This window comes from Schistocerca serialis, chromosome 6 (assembly GCF_023864345.2).
Source record: "Schistocerca serialis cubense isolate TAMUIC-IGC-003099 chromosome 6, iqSchSeri2.2, whole genome shotgun sequence".
Classification (NCBI taxonomy): domain Eukaryota; kingdom Metazoa; phylum Arthropoda; class Insecta; order Orthoptera; family Acrididae; genus Schistocerca; species Schistocerca serialis.
The window spans coordinates 207,418,052-207,442,952 of NC_064643.1; positions in this window are offsets into that span (position 1 = coordinate 207,418,052).

Sequence of the window (24,901 nt, forward strand, 5' to 3'; positions counted from 1 at the left end):
TTATGTGGTGTTTGTTCTTTAGAACATGTCCGAAAGAACAGACACCATTTTGATCGTGCAGGCACTACGAATCAAGACACAAAGGAATTTAAGACGTTAGCTGGCAGTGGACATTGATTAATATCAACTGGCTAATGTCTTTAATTGCTTTATGTCTTGATTCATAGCTGCTCCAGGATCAAAACAATGTCTGTTCTTTTGGACATGTCCGAAAGTACAACCACCATATATACAGGGCGGCCTATTTAAACGTTTCAGCGTAAATATCTGAGGAACAAAAATAGATATTGAAAAACGACTTTCACTGGTACGAATGTATGACAGGGGCTCACGAAAATAAGTACTGTGAGACATTCTAAAACTCATGCTTTTTTAAATGGACACCCCGTATTATTTCTTACGCAATCAATAACATAAATCATAAAAAGAATGGCGTTGGTTGCATCGCAATACGTCAATTAAATCCAGAGAAATGGCGCAGCAAAACTGACGCTTGAAATAAATGAAACGCGCCGCTATTACCATGGAGGTAAAAAAAGAAGGGAGTTGTCAGTACGTCACAAACTTGAAGCCGACATCCGCCATCTTATGTAGACCAGAAAAATTAGGATCACCGCATTTATACCTCCGTGATTTACCGCTGGGAATGACCATCGGCTTTCATGGTCGTATCACAAATAACATCTGGTGCTTTGATTGGATGGAGACGTAGTTGTTTTCTAGAAAACAGACATTTCAATAATTGTTCACTTTGTTTACATGCACAAGATACGATAACACACCATTGTGGGCTAATAAAGAATTCGTAAGTACGCTTTTAGCTAACGAGAACATTAAAAATGTTGTGCATACGAGCTGAAAGCTGGAAATATAACGAACGAGAAGCAGTACCTATAAGCAAACAAGCATTGGTTTCGGAGTTCCAACTTCGTTTGCTATAGATGCAAATACAATAAAAGTGGAATTACATGGATTACGAAAACATCAGTTTTCACATCATAACCTTTTCTTCTTGGTTATTGTGAATATATCAGTAAAAAACAAGTTACATAAACGAGGCCAAGTGTGCCGTATTATTTGAGCAAATACGCATTCCAGAACAGAAACACATTCGAAATTGCCTTTCTGACACTATTTTATTCGTGTAATCACTGTAATTTTTAGTGTTTACATCAGTTGTTGCGTGCACATGACAGAAACAGTGAACAAAGAGCAGTTGTAAATAATAGTCTGCTAATGTTTTGTTCTATTTAAGATGGCGACAGGCCCCGCTCGCTCTGGTTTCAAAACAACGTACAGCGTAAATCTATAGTTCCATTTCCCTTCTCCCTTTTACCTCCATGGCTATCATACATCTCGAGCAGCATGCGTGAACCCCACGTTGCTCATAATCGCGATGTGACTGACGTACGTAATCTCGCTTTCACTGTTGCCACGACGGCCGAAAATAATGATAGGGTTTCCTGCCACAAAGACTAATATGTGGGGGTTACACTTGCATCACGCGATGTGCAGTAGCTGCGCGTTTCGTTTATTTGAAGCGTCAACTTCGCTTCGTAACTTCTCGGGGTGTAATTGGCGCACTGCGATGCAACCAAAACCTTTCTTTTTATGATTTTTCATGTTAGTGCCAGCGTATGAAATAATATGGGGTGCCTATTTAAAAAAAGGACTTAAATTTCTGTTGAAACTTACATTTGTTTGCCGGCAGTTGTGGCCGAGCGGTTCTAGGCGCTTCAGTCTGGAACCGTGCGACCGCTACGGTCGCAGGTTCGAATCCTGCCTCGGGCATGGATGTGTGTGATGTCCTTAGGTAAGTTAGGTTTAAGTAATTCTACGTTCTGGGGTACTGATGACCTCAGATGTTAAGTCCCATAGTGCTCAGAGCCATTTCAACCATTTCTTACATTTGTTTAAGTTTAGACTGTCTCATAGTGTTCACTTTTATGAGCCCCTGCGTTATACCCTTGAAGTCCTTTTTCAATATCTATCATTGTACCAGAGATATTTGCGCTGAAATGTCTAAGTGGGCCGCGGGCATGGATGTGTGTGTTGTCCTTAGGTAAGTTAGGTTTAAGTAGTTCTAAGTTCTAGGGGACTGATGACCTCCGATGTTAAGTCCCATAGTGCTCAGAGCCATTTGAACCAAATGTCTAAGTGGACCACTCTGTGTATAATTAAGGCGATGACGGTCAATGATCCCTCCAGTGCAGATGCACCCCAAGCTCGAATTCTTACGAGATTCGGCGAGACGCCGCGAGCAATGAGGCTGATGAACTGGGGCACTACACCAGTAGTGTGTGGTATAAATTGAGAATTTGGGTCTGACGGGAGGCGTACTAGGGCAGTCCGTGCAGTTGTCGTGACCACTATGTCCAGTTAGCGTAGTGCTCAGCGCATCTGCCTTATAAGCAAGAGATCCAGATTCGAACCCTGGTCTAGCACCAATTTTCAACTTGCCACATTGATATAAATCGATGCCCACTGCCCACTGCCAGCTTGAGTCTTTTATCCCTTTGTGTTTTGATGTTCTAAAATGTTGCCAATTCTCAATTAGGCTAGAGACAGGCTTGTTGCGTCTGCTCAGTCGTTGTAAATCATGAGCTGGTTGGTACTGGGGTGATCCCTCTTCCAGGAGGCAATGTCACCGGCTGCCACTGAATTGACTGGGAGCAGAAGTATCTAGTATAGGCCAATGACCTTTTATTAGCATTTCTGTAACCGTGATTTAGGTCTAAAGCGTAGTTACCAGTAATATTCGACCCGCAGCTAATAGTCTAGTGGCTAATGTTGCTGCCCATGGATCACGTGGTCCCGCCTTCGATTCCCAGCCAGGTTGGGGATTTTCTTTGCCCTGTGACTGGGTGTTAGTGTGTCCTCATCATTCCATCATTATCATCATTCGTGATAGTGGCTGGATTGGATGGCGTAAAAAATTGGAGTGTGAAAAAATTGGGACGTTGTGTGAGCGCTGATGACCGCGCAGTTGAGCGCCCCAGAAACCAAACATCATCATCATCATCATCATCATCATCATCACCAGTGTATTGTGTATTTAAACCAGGGAACTAGAAACGACGGAGAAGCTTCGTCCTGCTGTAGCCCTCAGTGGTTCACAACCCCACAACAGGTCACAGCAGTCCACCCACCTCACCGCCACCGCCGCCCACACTGAACCCACGGTTATTGTGCGTCCCCCAGTGGACCCTCCCCCTCGCCCCACCTCCCCCGGGAACGTCTCGTGCCAGACGAGTGTAACCCCAAAAGTCCGCGTGTTAGATTACTTATGGTGTACGGACACGTGGAGACAGTGTGTAACCTCCCAACAGTTAAATTATTTCCGTAACCTCGGAATAAAAATGTGTCTAACCTCTCAATAAAAATGTGACTCATAAATAAACTTTCAATAATTAACTGAGTATGAATCTAAACTGGTAAATCTGAACGTCAGCAATGCTGCGTCATGGCCCTAAAACGTCATTCTGAATAAAGTGAAAATTCTTACCTCAGTTATGTCGCCGGATAACGTCTATATATCTGCTCCTATAAAAGATTTTTCTGGCACAGCCCAGTGCAGTGCTGGCAACTAGATTTTGTTATGTATGAAAAACAACTGATTTTATTCACGATAATTGGCATGACTATGGATAGGAGAAATTAGTAAAAACTTTTAATTCAGATTAATGACTGTCAAAAGTTATCTTTATAGGAAAGATGATTATTGAAAAATTATTGAAAAATATTTGCATGTGACTTTGATATAACAATAGTACACAATAAGTTGTAGGAAATTACATATGCGCGTGGCAATAAATAATAATAATTTTTGGTTTTACCTTATACGACATCGCTCAGGCACCGCTATAGTTCTCCAGCACCGGCCCTGGTGATTCCATGTAGGATATAAGTGCTCTCTGTGAGCTGTACAACTAGTCAACTGCTCTCTAAGAGCGACCTGACCCAACCGCCCGACTGTGAGCTGCTACTACTACTACTACCACTACTACTGCTCTCTGGTCTGCGATTCTATTGTAGCTTACATATCGCAGGCAGCGCGTGAGCAGTCCATCGAAGTTACATCTGCTCGAGTGCGCTAGCAATAAATTCCTTAGTCATGTACCTCTTACAAGTGTTTGTGGAGCAATCGCCGACACAGTGTAAATGAGGAGCAGTTGAGCGCCCCACAAGCCAAACATTATCAACATCATCATCATCATCATCATCATCATCATCATCACTCGTGTATTGTGTATTTACACCGAGGACCCAGAAACGACGGAGGGGATTCGTCCCGCCGTAGCCCTCAGTGGTTCACAACCCTACAACAGGCCACAGCAGTCGACCACCACTGCCGCTCCACACCGAACCCAGGGTTATTGTACGTCCCACAGTGGACCCCCCCACCTTCCCCGAGAACGTCTCATACCAGACGAGTGTAACCCCAAAAGTTTGCGTCTTAGATTAATTATCGTGTACAGATACGTGGAGACAGTGTTTGCACAGCAATCGCCGATATAGTGTAACTGACGCGGAATAAGGGGAACCAGCCCATATTCGCTGAGGCAGGTGGAAAACCGCCTTAAAAACCATCCACAGGCTGGCCACCATACCGGACCTTAACACTAATCCTCCGGGCGGATCCGTGGCGGGGACCGGCACGCCTTCCCGCTCGAGAAGCAGCACGCTAGACCGCGCGACTAGCCGGGCGGGCATCTTCACCAGTAAGATTCAGATGCAGCGACTGCAACTCGAACATGATGAAATAGAGAGCAGTGGAAATTATTCCAGCAGCACATTATGTGTAAATAACATTCATTTTAATATTGTATACCTACTTTCTTATGAATGCTTACATTGGCACCACATCAATACAAATGAAAAACAACACAACACTACTGTTTGTGGCTGTTCGTGTTTTCAAGTCAAATATCAAATTTCGTATGCTGAAAATAATATATAGTTCCTAATCACAAAAGCAAATCGTGCAAGAGAATTTTTCTCAATGACCGAGAAAATAGAAGCTGCGAAGGTAATTAAAAAACTGTATCATTGCAATGTACGGGATTAAACTTGACCGTGCTCTCACCTACAAGGAACACTGTTTGGCCACAAAGATGGAAGTGAGTGCCAGGAACAACATTATCCGCAAGCTAACAAATAGCAGATGGGGAGCGCAACCTACAGTTCTCCGCACGTCAGCTTTAGCTTTATGTTTCTCCACTGCGGAGTACTCGGCACCTGTTTGGCAAAATTCCACCCACGCTGAACAGGTAAATATAGCATTGAATGAGACTGGACGCATCGTGACAGGATGCCTCCGCCCAACTCCCCACAAAGCAGCCGTACCACCTCATGGGCATAGCCCCGCCAGACATCAGAAGAAGGACTGCCGCAGAAATCGAGAAACATAAACAGGAGACAGATCCCAGGCATCCAATGTTCGGTTACAATCTTCAAACTCGCCGACTTAAATCAAGGAAGAGTTTCCTACGAACAACTGAAGCAACTCTTTTATCGCCTAGAGCACGACGAGAAGAGCTGTGGTACAATGTGGACCCAGGAAGACCAGGGAATAGTCCCACGGAAGAACCCACAGCTGGCTCTGAACTCCCATATACGACCTGGAAAGCCCTGAATAGACTACGAACAGGCGTATCAAGATGCAGAGAAAACTTGGAAAAATGGGGCTGAATCAGTGCAGACGAGCCCTGCGAGTGTGGAGAACAGCAAGACCCACAACACCTACTGGTCTGCAGGAAACTAAACAACCCGTGTTCGACTCAAGACCTATTTGAAGCAAATGACAAGGCTATTCAAGCTGCAGTGGGATATGAAAATCGCTCTGTTTCGCATCCTTAGCGCTTATCATTATATGTTACATACTTTTCTATATTATTGTAGTTAATTTACCTTATAACCATGTACTATTGTATTATAACTGCTTCTCTTGCATTGTAATATAATTTTTTTTGTAAAATGGTGATGTCTTGGATACGATAAATAAATAAATAAATTGCAATGTACGTTCGATTCCAGATTCTGATGACATGAAAGGAGAAGCAGTCGTGATGAGAATGCTAAACAAAGAACAAAAAGTGTCATCAGAAATGTGCTGTCATTCATTTAAGAAAAAATCAAAGAGACGATAACAATAGTCTAATCGTAGCGATTACAATCTTACTGTTCGCGATGTTTTGTAGTAACAGCGAAAAGTGCGTGATGAGTGAGCTTTTCAGTTTTCAGACAGTTTAAGACAGAGAGGAACAGAAGTAACAAGAAGAACCTAGGTGGCGGTGGGACAGAATTCAGTATCTCCACAGTTGGCGCATATTACTCGTAGTTTATTTCTCGGTTGTTTCACACTAAAGACCCCTCTAAGTTATGGCAATATTTACATGTGAGATGTAATTGTTAAAACAGACTGCTGTTTTAAATGTTACGGCACTTGTGGCAATATCTGAGTCAGAGGACAACGCTAAGTGTAATTTCATTTCATCTTGGAGACTGCTGGAAAGGCTTAGTAACGCTTTCAAGATAGTCACTGCGCAGATCAACCTGTCTCCTGGGACAGCTGCTTATCAGTTCTTGCATAACTAAAAAGTTGAGGATCACACCAACAGGGTAATACCACAAGGACAAATAGGCATGGAGACTAGACACCTCACGCTTCACATAACTGTGCAATAACTTGAAAAATTTAAACACTGGTAAGGCACTAAACTTACATGAAATGAGGTTCACGAAATAAATTAAATATTAAGAAATGAAACCGAAATCATTTCTTCCATAAGTATTTCCGTTTTGATGTCGCCCTTATACAGCTAACCAGTATCAAGTATCTGAAGATCTCTTCGGGAAGTTTTAAACACTGTAGTAACTAGAGATTTCTAGAAATCATATCTTACAATTAGGACACGCCCGCAGATCACTCCCTGACACAGTCGCAGCTTCACTCGGTGGAAATGGACACTTATTTTGTCTTAGGTGTCAACACTCAATAGTTTCCGAAAACATGATTAAGTGTTTATGCTACTGCGTCAGTTCACACACACGGTGCTATACCAAGTGATTTGGTAGCATTGCGGCTAAGAGCAAAGGTTCGAATTTTTGCGCTCTGTGTTCAAATCCAAACTTATGTTATATTTTTCCTTTCGTTTTCAGGGAAATATTTGACATCAATGGCAGCAATATTCTTGTGAAAGCGAGAAATATAATGGAAGTATTTCCAAAATAAATAAGCATTTCAAATACGATTACAATTAGATTTTATCATTACAAACCTCATATAACATCATTTAACCAACAGTAATAGAAAATGAAGAAACAGACAAATTCCAGTACATAAGTTTGTTGTTTCGATTTTTTCTTTCATACTACATGAGAACCAGTGTATTCCCCTCGGTGATAAGTATCATAAAAACTTTCAATGTGACTGTCGTTGGAAAAAGCAACTTCGTTGACGTTGTAAATACCTCGAGATCTGGCGATAATTTCGTGGCAAATCAAACATATAAGGCATTTTTTTGACAGCTGGAGCCTGTAGCTGATTATGGATCCAGACTTTTATTAATTATCCAGGATTTTAATAATTTCATCATTTCTTCTTGCGACTTTCGTATTCTGCATATTATTCACTCGTGGGGGTGTGCAAATCCATCCCTCCTTGTACAACAGTCTGGTTGTCGATAAATCGGGATATCGACGTGTTTATTGAAAGCTATTCCGCCAAAGTGTATACCGTTCTGTCAACCCCACGGCGTAAACTTTCAGTGACAGGTGAAGAATTACATTCGACCATTACAAAAGAGCCCTATTGTCATGGAAGGTAAACATAAATCACAAGCAGGAGCAACGAAATTAAGAAACTATATTACTCGATAGGTAATCAGTTGTGGACCTTCTACAAAATGATATGATATGCATGGTTTGCCGCGAAATTAACGCCGGACTCCTGAATCATCCTGTACACTTATTGTCTATATTTAGCAGCTGCATAGCAGTTGCTGCAGCAGTCGATGTACATACGTGTGTGGTGCCCTCGCCAGTTTTCACAGCCCTTCTAGGACTTTTCGGCTCCTATGACAATGATGCTGTGCCACTGAGAAGCTGGAAGAGATGCAACATTTTCTCTACTGCATGTCGACGCCTCTCTTCAGTTAGCACGCAACGACGGAAGACCGTATTGGCGGCTGCGTCTCCTTGTAGTTGTCAGCCAAAGCAGATCGTACAAATAGTGATAAACTGTCACAAAAGCACTCACTTCCTTCAGAAGCCTAATCTTTCCTGAAAGTAAAATTCTTATATCTAAAAAATGGTTTAAATGGCTCTGAGCACTATGGGACTTAACTTCTGAGGTCATCAGTCCCCCAGAACTTAGAACTACTTAAATCTAACTAATCTAAGGACATCACACGTATCCATGCCCGGGGCAGGATTCGAACCCGCGACCGTAGCGGTCACGCGGTTGCAGACTGAAGTGCCTAAAACCGCTCGGCCACTCCGGCCGGCTCTTATATCTCTGTCATCTCTCAGTATGTGGCATTGTAAGTATGCTACCCTATCCAAATTAGTCATAGTGCGCCATGGACGTTCAATTAGCAGTGCAAAGGTTTGCGAGAAGTGTGTTCACGTAACCGTGGTTTTAAGAAGTGACAGTTGTTTCACTGTCGTCAGCATATACTTTCACTTAATGGCTGGCACATGAATTTAGGTAATAGTTCCCTCAAGAAAAATATAAGAATGCTCAGCTCTGGCCAGAGAACACCAACGTAAACGCAAGTTTCAGAACGCTTCACCCTAAAAACTTTATTTCTTTCTTTTTTTTTTTTTTTTCAGAAGAACCCCCCGGGCACCCAAAGGGAGGGGTGGAGGCAAAGTGGGAAGGGGTCGCAACACAAGGCCTGGCCACCATGCCCCCTCCCCCCCTTCAGGTAGCAAGGAAAGCGTAGGAAACATGGAGCAGAGGTGCAATGAACATTGATTTCTTTTTTTTATTTATTTTTATCTACACTACTGGTCATTAAAATTGTTAGACCAAGAAGGAATACAGATGATAAACGGGTATTCATTGGACGAATATGTTATACTAGAACTGACATGTGATTACATTTTCACGCAGTTTGGGTGCATAGATCCTGAGAAATCAGTACCCAGAACAGCCACCTCTGGCCGTAATAACGGCCTTGATACGCCTGGGCATTGAGTCAAACAGAGCTTGGATGACGTGTACAGGTACAGCTGCCCATGCAGCTTCAACACGATACCACAGTTCATCAAGATCAGTGACTGGCGTATTGTGACGAGCCAGTTGCTCGGCCACCATTGGCCAGACGTTTTCAATTGGTGAGAGATCTGGAGAATGTGCTGGCCAGGGCAGCAGTCGAACATTTTCTGTATCCAGAACGGCCCGTACTGGACCTGCAACATGCGGTCGTGCATTATCCTGCTGTACTGTAGGGTTTCGCAGGGATCGGATGAAGAGTAGAGCCATAGGTCGTAAGACATCTGAAATGTAACGTCCACTGTCCAAAGTGCCGTCAATGCGAACAAGAGGTGACCGAGACGTGTGACCAGTGGCACTCCATACCATCACGCCGGGTGATACGCCAGTATGGCGATGACGAATACACGCTTCCAATGTGCGTCCACCGCGATGTCTCCAAACAAGGATGCGACCATCGTGATGCTGTAGACAGAACCTGGATTCATCCGAAAAAATGACGTTTTGCCATTCGTGCACTCAGGTTTGTCGTTGAGTACACCATTGCAGGCGCTCCTGTCTGTGATGCATCGTCAAGGGTAACCGCAGCCATGGTCTCCGAGCTGATAGTCCATGCTGCTGCAACCGTCGTCGAACTGTTCGTGCCGATGGTTGTTGTCTTGCAGACGTCCCCATCTGTTGACTATGGGATCGAGACGTTGCTGCACGATCCGTTACAGCCACGCGGATAAGAAGCCTGTCATCTCGACTGCTAGTGATACGAGGCCGTTGGAATCCAGCACGGCTTTCCGTATTACCCTCCTGAACCCACCGATTCCATGTTCCGCTAACAGTCATTGGATCTCGACCAACGCGAGCAGCAATGTCGCGATACGATAAACCGCAATCGCGATAGGCTACTATCCGACTTTTATCGAAGTCGGAAACGTGATGGTACGCATTTCTTCTCCTTACACGAGGCATCACAACAACGTTTCGCCAGGCAACACCGGCCAACTGCTGTTTGTGTATGAGAAATCGGTTGGAAACTTTCCTCATGCCAGCACGTTGTAGGTGTCGCCACCGGTGCCAACCTTGTGTGAATGTTCTGAAAAGCTAATCATTTGCATATCAGAGCATCTTCTTCCTGTCGGTTAAATTTCGCGTCTGTAGCACGTCATCTTCGTGGTGTAGCAATTTCAATGGCCAGTAGTGCATGTATTTATTTTTATTTATCTATTTTTTTTAATTATCATTAATATGAGCGATAATGGCAGGAAACCGACGTCGCGAGGAGGAGGGAACAGCAAGACATCATACTCATTGAGAGTCCCAACGTATAGCTTTCCCGAGGTAAACATTCCGATGATCAAAAAACTGGACAAAAGTTGTCTGTATTTTGAACTGCGGAGAACTGCACAATGACGTCATTAAGGAACAACCAAAACTCAAGGTCACTATTCTCGCCTCAGCAAACAAGCAGTGAGCTGCGTGTTCACTAATCCACTTCACAGACTTCGTCTTCGCTTGCCGGAAGCATGCCGCGGACGGGAAGAGGAGCAGCTGTGTAGGTATCTGATCAGGAGTCGTACGGTTAATTAGGGACAACACCTGTCGCACCAATAACCAGACCCTTCTTGATGATCTGCACATCAGACGGTGCTGGTCTGTGTCCAAAACGTCACAGGCGACACACCATGGGGTGACTGCCAGGTGAATCCCGTGAAGGCGTGACCGGCGTACTTGCTTCCCATTGACAGTTAGGTACTATGCAGACTGGAAGTCACTGTCAAGATAAGGAGCGCACACCTATCGCCAAACGGTACGCCCGTCGACATGGGGATGCATCCCCTCAACCACATTCGTTGACCCCTGCTGCTGAAGAAAACCGTAGATCGCCATCGTGGATGTCAAGCGCACTGGTATTATCGCAGTACGGTCTGCCCCTACAGCTGATTGGTCAGCGTGACGGATTGCCACCCTAGGGGCCCGAGTTCGATTCCCGGCTGGGTCGGGGATTTTCTCCGCTCAGAGACTGGGTGTTGCATTGTCTTTATCACCATTTCATCCCCATCCAGCGCGCAAGTCGCCCAATGTGGCGTCGAATGTAGTAAGACCCGCACTAAGGCGGCCGGACCTGCCCCGCAAGGGGCCAAACGCTCATTTCTATTTCCATCACTGTAAGGACGTAGGTCAGTTCGAGGAAAAAGTGACGGAAGTAATAGAAGGGCGGTGGGACGTCCGAAAGTGGGACAGGTGCTGAGAGAGAGTGTGGTGCAAGGGCCTCCAACAATAGGCTGGTAAGGCACGTAGGACAACGGCGCCACAACGCCATGTGAGAGCCAATGAAAAGGGCTTTCGCTCTGTCACGCAGATGATAGAGACCTAAACCGCCACTGCACCACGGGAGGCTTGGGCCTTGTACCTTATCTTGAACAGCAAGCCGTGGCGGAGAAACGAACTCACTGCTGCTTGCCTACGGTGGGCCATGGACGGCTGAAAAGGAAGTGTCTGTGCCACGTGAGGGATGCATGACGCCAAATACACATTTATATATTGCGTCCGTTTCAGAAGATCGAGTACCCGTAAACGGTGATCTAAGAGCTCAGCGTGTAGTTGAGAAAGTAGGCGCCCGCAGTTGAGGGCAATCGTGCGCCGTAGATCATTTGCTAAATCGAGTCCTAAGCATCGGAGGAGCACTGTCCGCAGAAAGCGCGGTACTTACAGCCATGGCGCTCGATTTGCGGACATAAAGACAGCTACCAGAAGCTTCGTTGTAGGTGGTAACCCATGGCAGTGACTCCCTGACCTCAGCATAGCTACGAAGGACGTGACGAGATCGTCTGGATAAGCAGTGCAGTTGAACACATGGTTACGGAGAGACATCCCAGAGAGTCGTTGACGGAGGCCGCAGAAAAACAGTTCCATGGTAAAAGCATACAACAGTGCAGAGAGCGGGCAGCCTTGACGCACCGATCGACGGATCGAAATGGGAGGAGTGAGACGGCCATTGTAGAGTACACGGGACGTAGCTCCTCGAAGGAGACGCATTACGACGTCGATGGGACTGTCAGGGTAGCCCATGTTGCGGAGAACCCCTTCCAGGAACTCGTGAACGATCCGATGAAACGCCTGCTGAAGTCAAGGACTGCCAAAATTCCAGGCATACGGTGAGCGTGAGCAAGAGTGATTATGTCCCGGTAGCGACAGAGGCAGTGCCACTGTTATTGGCACCTCCCAAAGAAGTTTGATAGCGGGAAACTGCGTACCGAGCTGTCCGGTTAAGCCGCGCAGCCAACAGCTTGGTAAAGATCTTTGTGTCGCTGTTGAGTAACATCAACGGGCGGTAATGGCATATACGGGAGGTAGGCTTGTGGATGAGAATGAGGAAACCATTGAGGAATTGGTCTGAAATCGGCACGAAAGGTGACACAAGGTTCTGACAAATTTTCCTCCACACTGGCGCCTGAAGCGGATAAAATGTCCGATAAAACTCCAGTGGGTTGCCGCCAGGACCAGGCGATCTGTTCTTGAACCTACCCGGATAGCATCATCGGCTTCGTCCTCCGTGAGGTTAGCAACCAGATCCAGCGCGGCATCCACGTTAACCGATCCAAAGGAGGGTCTGGAGACTGCTGTAATGTTGGCAGGGCGGTGACGTTGTTCAGAGTACAGCATAATATTATGTGCATGGAGGGCAGGCTCTATATCCCATTGGGTATAAAAAGTCCTCCCATCATCGGTCGTAAGAACATTAATCAAAGTGTTCCGATGGTGGTGTCGTTCCGCTGTGTCATGACACATAGATGAATGCTCCTGCACCAACCCGTCGTGTGTGCGCACCCAGACCATAGCTCCTTCACAGTGGTGGCGAGACAAGGATGTGAGTGGCACGATTCAGCATCGCCTGGCACTCTGGTGAATACGGCATCATAGTACATTCCTGGAGAATGGTGAAATAGAATTCCTGAGCTCGTCGCCGCCCTGCCACAACTTCCCTTGTGTAAACTCCCTTGCGGAGGGCATGCCTTGCACAGAGCATCCACCATGACAGAGCAGACTGCACTACGGCGTCGATAACAAGCTGTGAACGTGGTCTCGATCACGTTCCGGCAGTCAGGTGAAGTAAGACGGATCGTGTTCAGTTTCCATGGTCCTCGGCCGCGCCACACACTTTGGCGACAGAGATTATTGGCGCAGATATATGCATCATGGCCAGGGAACGCAATTGTCCCGACCTCAGCAGCCTGAACCTCACTGAAAATACCGCGGCAAATGTGACCACGATCGAGGCGGCTGGAAGAATGGTTAGTGAAATGCGTAAACCCCGATCACTGTGAAGTGCTCCCAAGACTCCACAAGGCTGAGATGCTGGAGAACTGTAGCTAGCGCCGCGCACGGCGAGTGACGTGGTAGCTGGTCTTTGGGTGCCTAGGTGCCGTTGAAATCGCCTGCCATGATCAATGCAATCTGCCGACTCATGAAAAGAGACGTGACTGTCTCTGAGAAGAAGGTGGAACGTTCACTGCAGTGACCCGAACCATATGGGGCACTGACGCTGACGATCCTGACGCCACTAAACGTGAGAGCTATACCTCTGGCAACATGGGGATAGGTAACTTCATCAGCGAGGATACCGTCACGTAAGAGAATCGCCACCTCACTACTAGTAGGGGGAGCGTTAGAGATATGTGCTGTAAAACTATGGGGAGTTGCAACATGCACCTCCTGAAGGAGAGCAATCACAACGTCCACAGCATACAGCACGTCATGGACTAGAGCCAGTTTGTGGCGAACGCGAAGGTATTACCATTTATCAAAGCAGTGCGATAAGTCTGGAAAGCAGCCATCGCCAAGAGGACAGGCTATTCAAACACTGAGGAAGCGCAGGGAACTCCCTGTTAGGCCCCCATGCAAGAGCACATCAGTGTCATGGGGAGGGAGGCGACTGCTGTGTTCGGATGCAGGCTGAGTTAGCATCCCTTCGCTCCCAGCTTCAGGCAGTGTTGGCTTTGGTCACACAGCTTGAGGCTGTTGCCAATGGGCATCACTGTGGGGGTCTGGATGGGGGTTTGTCGGGGACGGCCAGCTCGTCCCATGCATCCCCCGATCGGACTAAGACTGTGGCTGCCCAGTATACTGCCTACATTGAGGCTGATCCCTGTGGTAGAGTGGGAGGTCGTCTCGAGGTGTGGCAGGGGGCGAAAGACATTCAGGAGGGCTGAACAGAAGGCCTCTCCAGTTTGTCTGACGAACCGGTTTCATGCTCTGTCTCAGGCTGATACTGATCTTCGGCCAGACATGGCTGCTTGTCCTGTTCCAGAGGTTGCCCCTTAGTCTGCAAGATCCGGGCGGTCGCAGAGGGTGGACTTACTGGTAGTTCAGAGCTCCAATGTCAGGCGCGTAATGGGGCCCCTTAGGGATATGGCAGCAAGAGAGGGGAAGAAAACCAACGTGCACTCCGTGTGCATACCGGGGGGCGTCATTCCAGATGTGGAAAGGGTCCTTCCGGATGCCATGAAGGGTACAGTGTGCACCCATCTGCAGGTGGTCGCTCATGTCGGCACCAATGAAGTGTGTCGCTATGGATCGGAGGAAATCCGCTCTGGCTTTCGGGGGCTGTCTGATTTGGTGAAGACTGCCAGTCTCGCTAGCGGGATGAAAGCAGAGCTCACCATCTGCTGCATCGTCGACAGGACTGACTGCGGACCTTTGGTGCAGAGCCGAGTGGAGGGTCTGAATCAGAGGCTGAGACGGTTCTGCGACCGTGTGGGCTGCAGATTCCTCGACTTGCGCCATAGGGTGGTGGGGTTTCGGGTTCCGCTGGATAGGTCAGGACTCCACTACACGCAACAAGCGGCTACACGGGTAGCAGGGGTTGTGTGGCGTGGGCTGGGCGGTTTTTTAGGTTAGATGGCCTCGGGCAAGTACAGAAAGGGCAACAGCCTCAAAGGGTGTGGGGCAAAGTCAGGACATGCGAGGACCAAGCAGCAATCGGTATTGTAATTGTAAACTGTCGAAGCTGCATTGGTAAAGTACCGGAACTTCACGCGCTGATAGAAAGCACCGAAGCTGAAATCATTATAGGTACAGAAAGCTGGCTGAAGCCAGAGATAAATTCTGCCGAAATTTTTACAAAGGCACATACGGCGTTTAGAAAGGATAGATTGCATGCAACCGGTGGTGGCGTGTTTGTCGCTGTTAGTAGTAGTTTATCCTGTAGTGAAGTAGAAGTGGATAGTTCCTGTGAATTATTATGGGTTGAGGTTACGCTCAACAACCGAGCTAGGTTAATACTCGTAGTTGGCTCCTTTACCGACCTCCAGACTCAGCAGCATTAGTGGCAGAACAACTGAGAGAAAATTTGAAATACATTTCACATACATTTTCTCAGCATGTTATAGTCTTAGGTGGAGATTTCAATTTACCAGATATACACTGGGACAATCAGATGTTTAGGACGGGTGGTAGGGACAGAGCATCGAGTGACATTAAACAGAGTGCACTATCCGAAAATTACCTCGAGCAATTAAACAGAGAACCGACTCGTAGAGATAACATCTTGGACCTACTGATAACAAACAGACCCGAACTTTTCGACTCTGTAAGTGCAGAACAGGGAATCAGTGATCATAAGGCCGTTGCAGCATCCATGAATATGGAAGTTAATAGGAATATAAAAAAAGGGAGGAAGGTTTATCTGTTTCGCAAGAGTAATAGAAGGCAGATTTCAGACTACCTAACAGATCAAAACGAAAATTTCTGTTCCGACACTGACAATGTTGAGTGTTTATATGGAAAAAGTTCAAGGCAATCGTAAAATGCGTTTTAGACAGATGCGTGCCGAGCAAAACTGTGAGGGACGGGAAAAACCCACCGTGGTTCAACAACAAAGTTAGGAAACTACTGCGAAAGCAAAGAGAGCTTCACTCCAAGTTTAAACGCAGCCAAAACCTCTCAGACAAACAGAAGCTAAACGATGTCAAAGTTAGCGTAAGGAGGGCTATAAGTGAAGCGTTCAGCGAATTCGAAAGTAAAATTCTATGTACCGACTTGACAGAAAATCCTAGGAAGTTCTGGTCTTACGTTAAGTCAGTAAGTGGCTCGAAACAGCATATCCAGACACTCCGGGATGATGATGGCATTGAAACAGAAGATGACACGCGTAAAGCTGAAATACTAAACACCTTTTTCCAAAGCTGTTTCACAGAGGAAGACCGCACTGCAGTTCCTTCTCTAAATCCTCGCACAAACGAAAAAATGGCTGACATCGAAATAAGTGTCCAAGGAATAGAAAAGCAACTGGAATCACTCAATAGAGGAAAGTCCACTGGACCTGACGGGATACCATTTCGATTCTACACAGAGTACGCGAAAGAACTTGCCCCTCTTCTAACAGCCGCGTACCGCAAGTCTCTAGAGCAACGGAAGGTTCCAAATGATTGGAAAAGAGCACAGGTAGTCCCAGTCTTCAAGAAGGGTCGTCGAGCAGATGCGCAAAACTATAGACCTATATCTCTGACGTCGACCTGTTGTAGAATTTTAGAACATGGTTTTTGCTCGCGTATCATGTCGTTTTGGAAACCCAGAATCTACTCTGTAGGAATCAACATGGATTCCGGAAACAGCGATCGTGTGAGACCCAACTCGCTTGATTTGTTCTTGAGACCCAGAAAATATTAGATACAGGCTCCCAGGTAGATGCTATTTTTCGTGACTTCCGGAAGGCGTTCGATACAGTTCCGCACTGTCGCCTGATAAACAAAGTAAGAGCCAACGGAATATCAGACCGGCTGTGTGGCTGGATTGAAGAGTTTTTAGCAAACAGAACACAGCATGTTGTTATCAATGGAGAGATGTCTACAGACGTTAAAGTAACCTCTGGCGTGCCACAGGGGAGTGTTATGGGACCATTGCTTTTCACAATATACATAAATGACCTAGTAGATAGTGTCGGAAGTTCAATGCGGCTTTTCGCGGATAATGCTGTAGTATACAGAGAAGTTGCAGCATTAGAAAATTGTAGCGAAATGCAGGAAGATCTGCAGCGGATAGGCACTTGGTGCAGGGAGTGGCAACTGACCCTTAACATAGACAATTGTAATGTATTGCGAATACATAGAAAGAATGATCCTTTATTGTATGATTATATGATAGCGGAACAAAGAAGTTACTTCCGTAAAATATCTGGGAGTATGCGTACGGAACGATTTGAATTGGAATGATCATATAAAATTAATTGTTGGTAAGGCGGGTACCAGGTTGAGATTCATTGGGAGAGTCCTTAGAAAATGCAGTCCATCAACAAAGAAGGTGGCTTACAAAACACTCGTTCGACCTATACTTGAGTATTGCTCATCAGTGTGGGATCCGTACCAGATCGGGTTGACGGAGGAGATAGAGAAGATCCAAAGAAGAGCGGCGCGTTTCATCACAGGGTTATTTGGTAACCGTGATAGAGTTACGGAGATATTTAACAAACTCAAGTGGCAGACTCTGCAAGAGAGGCGCTCTGCATCGCGGTGCAGCTTGCTCGCCAGGTTTCGAGAGGGAGCTTTTCTGGATGAGGTATCGAATATATTGCTTCCCCCTACTTACATCTCCCGTGGAGATCACGAATGTAAAATTAGAACCATACGCGACTGGAACAGAAAAGGGAGGTAATGAGAGTGGCACGTAAAGTGCCCTCCGCCACACACCGTTGGGTGGCTTGCGGAGGATAAATGTAGATGTAGATGTAGACCCCACCAAGGTGGGTCCCTCACTGTACACCTCCAGAATGTCCACCTTCAGCATCGACGTTGTTCGCCTAGGAGATGGACGTTTCACTGGGCTGGTTCAGTGGAACACAGAGGTGCATCCACAGGCTACGTCAGATACAGAAAGTGAGGCAACCGCATCTGACTCAGAAGGGAGAAGATCGATGTTCGGAGGTGGACGGTGACGGGAGATGGAGACAGGGAAGGACGCTGCGTCCTCAGGTGCCCGGGCGTCAGAGGACAGAGCACCAACAGTAGCAGGGTCGTCATCCTGTGCACTCATCCGATGGAGACAGTGATCAGAATGGGTACGACGTTGTCTCTTCCGTTCCCTCGGCGATTGTTGCTTCCTAACATGCTGTTCCGTGTCGGGTGGTGGGTGGCTATCGTCTGACATGTGACCAGATGGCAGAAAAGCGGAGGTCGATACAGCTCCTTGATCAACAACAGACAGATTTTGCCTGCTGACGGTCGTAGATCATTTGTATTGCCTCCGGCAGGAGTGTAGGGGAGACGGGCAAAACGACTGTCCATCGAGTCGCCGAGAGTAGTGACTTTAGGTACCGACTGATTAAGAGCGGGCACAGGAGGGAACTCCATCGCAGACGCGTAAGACAGAGGTAACACAGTTGGTGCCGCAGGAAGAACAATGACACCGCTCGGCGTCTGTACCAGTCTACGTCGGAGACATTCTGAACGCACATTGCCTTCCCGGCCACAACGTGAACAGGTGCGCGGATGGTCATCGACAGTCCTGCAGCCGGCAGAAACAGAGTAGGAAGGAGAATGTTTCCGTAATTAAGTTTTTATCTGACGGACATCATTGAGGATACGGTACGTTTCGAACGTCTTCCACGTTTCAGCAACGTTACTGACGACGTTGCCATAAGGTTTAAAGGGGGACAACACAACATCCGACTATACCTCAAATGGGAGTTCGAAAACCCGTAACGTTGGCAGGCTAAAACCAATGTGATCAACCACAACGGTTCCTGTATGTCCGTCAGAGTATCGGAACTTGAGAGCGCTAGCGTGGCGCTGCACAGCGTCGGCGCACAGCTCGTCATTAGCCAGCTGTATGTACACAGCAGTACTGAGGATCGAAATACGAATTCCGAGAGCGCCTCCTGGTGGGATACACATTTCATGCTGTAGAAAACTTTCTGCTTAATACGCTTTCGGTCTTTCGTGATACAGAGGAGAAGGTAATTTCCACTACTGGCCATTAAAATTGCTTCACCAAGAAGAAATGCAGATGATAAACGGGTATTCATTGGACAAATATATTATACTAGAACTGACATGTGATTACATTTTCATGCAGTTTGGGTGCATAGATCCTGAGAAATCAGTACCCAGAACAACCACCTCTGGCCGTCATAACAGGCTTGATGCGCCTGGGCATTGAGTCAAACGGAGCTTGGATGGCGTGTACAGGTACAGCTGCCCATGCAGCCTCAACACGGTACCCCAGTTCATCAAGAGTAGTGACTGGCGTATTGTGACGAGCCAGTTGTTCGGCCACCATTGACCAGACGTTTTCAGTTGGTGAGAGATCTGAAGAATGTGCTGGACAGGACAGCAGTCGAACATTTTCTGTATCCAGAAAGTCCCGTACACGACATGCAACATGCGGTCGTGCATTAGCCTGCTGAAATGTAGGGTTTCGCAGGGATCGAATGAAGGGTAGAGCCACGGGGCGTAACACATCTGAAATGTAACGTCCACTGTCCAAAGTGCCGTCAATGCGAACAAGAGGTGACCGAGACGTGTAATCAATGGCACTCCATACCATCACACCGGGTGATATGCCAGTATGGCGATGACGACCACAGGCTTCCAACGTGTGTTCACCGCGATGTCGCCAAACACGGATGTAGCCATCATGATGCTGTAAACAGAACCTGGATTCATCCGAAAAAACGACGTTTTGCCATTCGTGCACCCAGTTTCGTCGCTGAGTAGACAATCGCAGGCGTTCCTGTCTGTGATGCAGCGTCAAGGGTAACCGCAGCCATGGTCTCCGAGCTGATAGTCCATGCTGCTGCAGACGTCATAGAACTGTTCGTGCAGATGGTTGTTGTCTTGTAAACGTCCCCATCTGTTGACTCAGGGATCGAGACGTGGCTGCACGATCCGTTACAGCCATGCGGATACGAGGCCGTTGGGATCCAGCACGGCGTCCCGTATTACCCTCCTAAACCCACCGATTCCATAGTCTGCTAACAGTCATTGGATCTCGACCAACGGGAGCATCAATGTCGCGATACGATAAACCGCAATCGCGATAGGCTACTATCCGACCTTTATCAACGCCGGAAACTTGATGATACGCATTTCTCCTCCTTACACGAGGCATCACAACGACGTTTCACCAGGCAACGCCGGTCAACTGCTGCTTGTTTATGAGAAATCGGTTGGAAAGTTTCCTGATGTCAGCACGTTGTAGATGTCGCCACGGGCGGCAACCTTGTGTGAATGTTGAAAAGCTAATCTTTTGCATGTCACAGCATCTTCATCCTGTCGGATAAATTTCGCGTCTGTAGCACGTCATCTTCGTGGTGTAGCAATTTTAATGGCCAGTAGTGTAATTGTCTTCCCCCCATGAACCACGGACCTTGGCGTTGGTGCGGAGGTTTGCGTGCTTCATCGATACAGATAACCGTACCGTACGTGCAACCACAACGGAGGGGTATCTGTTGAGAGGCCAGACAAACGTGTGGTTCCTGAAGAGGGGCAGCAGCCTTTTCAGTAGTTGCAGGGGCAACAGTCTGGATGATTGACTGATCTGGCCTTGTAACACTAACCAAAATAGCCTTGCTGTTGTGGTACTGCGAACGGCTGAAAGCAAGGGGAAACTACAGCCGTCATTTTTCCCGAGGGCATGCAGCTTTACTGTATGATTACATGATGATGGCGTCCTCTTGGGTAAAATATTCCAGAGGTAAAATAGTCCCCCATTCGGATCTCCGGGCGGGGACTAATCAGGAGGACGTTGTTATCAGGAGAAAGAAAACTGGCGTTCTATGGATCGGAGGGTGGAATGTCAGATCCCTTAATCGGGCAGGTAGGTTAGAAAATTTAAAAAGGGAAATGGATAGGTTAAAGTTAGATATAGTGGGAATTAGTGAAGTTCGGTGGCAGGAGCAACAAGACTTTTGGTCCGGTGAATACAGGGTTATAAATACAAAATCAAATAGGGGTAATTCAGGAGTAGGTTTAATAATGAATAAAAAAATAGGAGTACGTGTAAGCTACTACAAACAGCATAGTGAACGCATTATTGTGGCCAAGATAGATACAAAGCCCACGCCTACTACAGTAGTACAAGTTTATATGCCAACTAGCTCTGCAGGTGACGAAGAAAGTGATGAAATGTATGAGGAGATAAAAGAAATTATTCAAATAGTGAAGGGAGACGAAAATTTAATAGTCATGGGTGACTAGAATCCGTCAGTAGGAAAAGGGAGAGAAATAAACACAGTATGTGAATATGGATTGGGGCTAAGAAATGAAAGAGGAAGCCGTCTGGTAGAATTTTGCACAGAGCATAACTTAATCATAGCTAACACTTGGTTCAAGAATCATAGTAGAAGGTTGTATACATGGAAGAACCCTGGAGATACTAAAAGGTATCAGATAGATTATATAATGGGAAGACAGAGATTTAGGAACCAGGTTTTAAATTGTAACACATTTCCAGTGGCAGATGTGGACTATGACCACAATCTATTGGTTATGAACTGTAGATTAAAACTGAAGAAAATGCAAAAGGGTGCGTAATTACGGAGATGGGACCTGGATTAACTGAAAGAACCAGAGGTTGTACAGAGTTTCAGGGAGAGCATAAGGGAACAACCGACAGGAATGGGGGAAGGAAATACAGTAGAAGAAGAATGGGAAACTTTGAGGGATAAAATAGTGAAGGCAGCAGAGGATCAAATAGGTAAAAAAAGGAGGGCTAGTAGGAACCCTTGGGTAACAGAAGAAATATTGAATTTAATTGAGGAAAGGAGAAAATACACTCCTGGAAATTGAAATAAGAACACCGTGAATTCATTGTCCCAGGAAGGGGAAACTTTATTGACACATTCCTGGGGTCAGATACATCACATGATCACACTGACAGAACCACAGGCACATAGACACAGGCAACATAGCATGCACAATGTCGGCACTAGTACAGTGTATATCCACCTTTCGCAGCAATGCAGGCTGCTATTCTCCCATGGAGACGATCGTAGAGATGCTGGATGTAGTCCTGTGGAACGGCTTGCCATGCCATTTCCACCTGGCGCCTCAGTTGGACCAGCGTTCGTGCTGGACGTGCAGACCGCGTGAGACGACGCTTCATCCAGTCCCAAACATGCTCAATGGGGGACAGATCCGGAGATCTTGCTGGCCAGGGTAGTTGACTTACACCTTCTAGTACACGTTGGGTAGCACGGGATACATGCGGACGTGCACTGTCCTGTTGGAATAGCAAGTTCCCTTGCCAGTCTAGGAATGGTAGAACGATGGGTTCGATGACGGTTTGGATGTACCGTGCACTATTCAGTGTCCCCTCGACGATCACCAGTGGTGTACGGCCAGTGTAGGAGATCGCTCCCCACACCATGATGCCGGGTGTTGGCCCTGTGTGCCTCGGTCGTATGCAGTCCTGATTGTGGCGCTCACCTGCACGGCGCCAAACACGCATACGACCATCATTGGCACCAAGGCAGAAGCGACTCTCATCGCTGAGGACGACACGTCTCCATTCGTCCCTCCATTCACGCCTGTCGCGACACCACTGGAGGCTGGCTGCACGATGTTGGGGCGTGAGCGGAAGACGGCCTAACGGTGTGCGGGACCGTAGCCCAGCTTCATGGAGACGGTTGCGAATGGTCCTCGCCGATACCCCAGGAGCAACAGTGTCCCTAATTTGCTGGGAAGTGGCGGTGCGGTCCCCTACGGCACTGCGTAGGATCCTACGGTCTTGGCGTGCATCCGTGCGTCGCTGCGGTCCGGTCCCAGGTCGACGGGCACGTGCACCTTCCGCCGACCACTGGCGACAACATCGATGTACTGTGGAGACCTCACGCCCCACGTGTTGAGCAATTCGGCGGTACGTCCACCAGGCCTCCCGCATGCCCACTATACGCCCTCGCTCAAAGTCCGTCAACTGCACATACGGTTCACGTCCACGCTGTCGCGGCATGCTACCAGTGTTAAAGACTGCGATGGAGCTCCGTATGCCACGGCAAACTGGCTGACACTGACGGCGGCGGTGCACAAATGCTGCGCAGCTAGCGCCATTCGACGGCCAACACCGCGGTTCCTGGTGTGTCCGCTGTGCCGTGCGTGTGATCATTGCTTGTACAGCCCTCTCGCAGTGTCCGGAGCAAGTATGGTGGGTCTGACACACCGGTGTCAATGTGTTCTTTTTTCCATTTCCAGGAGTGTATAAAAATGCAGTAAATGAAGCACGCAAAAAGGATTACAAACGTCTCAAAAATGAGATCGACAGGAAGTGCAAAATGGCTAAGCAGGGATGGCTAGAGGACAAATGTAAGGATGTAGAGGCTTATCTCACTAGGAGTAAGATAGATGCTGCGTATAGGAAAATTAGAGAGACCTTTGGAGAAAGGAGAACCACTTGTATGAATATCAAGAGCTCAGATGGAAACCCAGTTCTAAGCAAAGAAGGGAAAGCAGAAAGGGTCTATACAGGGGCGATGTACTTGAGGACAATATTATGGAAATGGAAGAGGATGTAGATGAAGATGAAATGGGAGATATGATACTGCGTGAAGAGTTTGACAGAGCACTGAAAGACCTGAGTCGAAACAAGGCCCCCGGGATAGACAACATTCCATTAGAACTACTGACAGTCTTGGGAGAGCCAGTCCTGACAAAACTCTACCATCTAGTGAGCAAGATGTATGAGACAGGCGAAATACCCTCAGACTTCAAGAAGAATATAATAATTCCAATCCCAAAGAAAGCAGCTGTTGACAGATGTGAAAATTACCGAACTATCAGTTTAATAAGTCACAGCTGCAAAATACTAACGCAAATTCTTTACAGACGAATGGAAAAACTGATAGAAGGCGACCTCGGGGAAGATCAGTTTGGATTCCGTAGAAATGTTGGAACACGTGAGGCAATACTGACCCTACGACTTATCTTAGAAGAAAGATTAGGGAAAGGCAAACCTACGTTTCTAGCATTTGTAGACTTAGAGAAAGCTTTTGACAATGTTGATTGGAATACTCTCTTTCAAATTATAAAGGTGGCAGGAGTAAAATACAGGGAGCGAAAGGCTATTTACAATTTGAACAGAAAGCTGATGGCAGTTATAAGAGTCGAGGGACATGAAAGGGAAGCAGTGGTTGGGAAGGGTGTGAGACAGGGTTGTAGCCTATCCCCGATGTTATTCAATCTGTATATTGAGCAAGCAGTAAAGGAAACAAAAGAAAAGTTCGGAGTAGGTATTAAAATCCATGGAGAAGAAATAAAAACGCTGAGGTTCGCCGATGACATTGTAATTCTGTCAGAGACAGCAAAGGACTTGGAAGAGCAGTTGAACGGAATGGACAGTGTCTTGAAGGGAGGGTATTAGATGAACATCAACAAAAGAAAACTAGGATAATGGAATGTAGTCTAATTAAGTCGGGTGATGTTGAGGGAATTAGATTACGAAATGAGACACTTAAAGCAGTAAAGGAGTTTTGCTAATTGGGGGTACAAAATAACTGATGATGGTCGAAGTAGAGAGGATGTAAAATGTAGACTGGCAATAGCAAGGAAAGCGTTTCTGTAGAAGAAAAATTTGTTAACATCGAGTGTAGATTTAAGTGTCAGGAAGTTATTTCTGAAAGTATTTGTATGGAGTGTAGCCATGTATGGAAGTGAAACATGGACGATAAATAGTTTAGACAAGAAGAGAATAGAAGCTTTC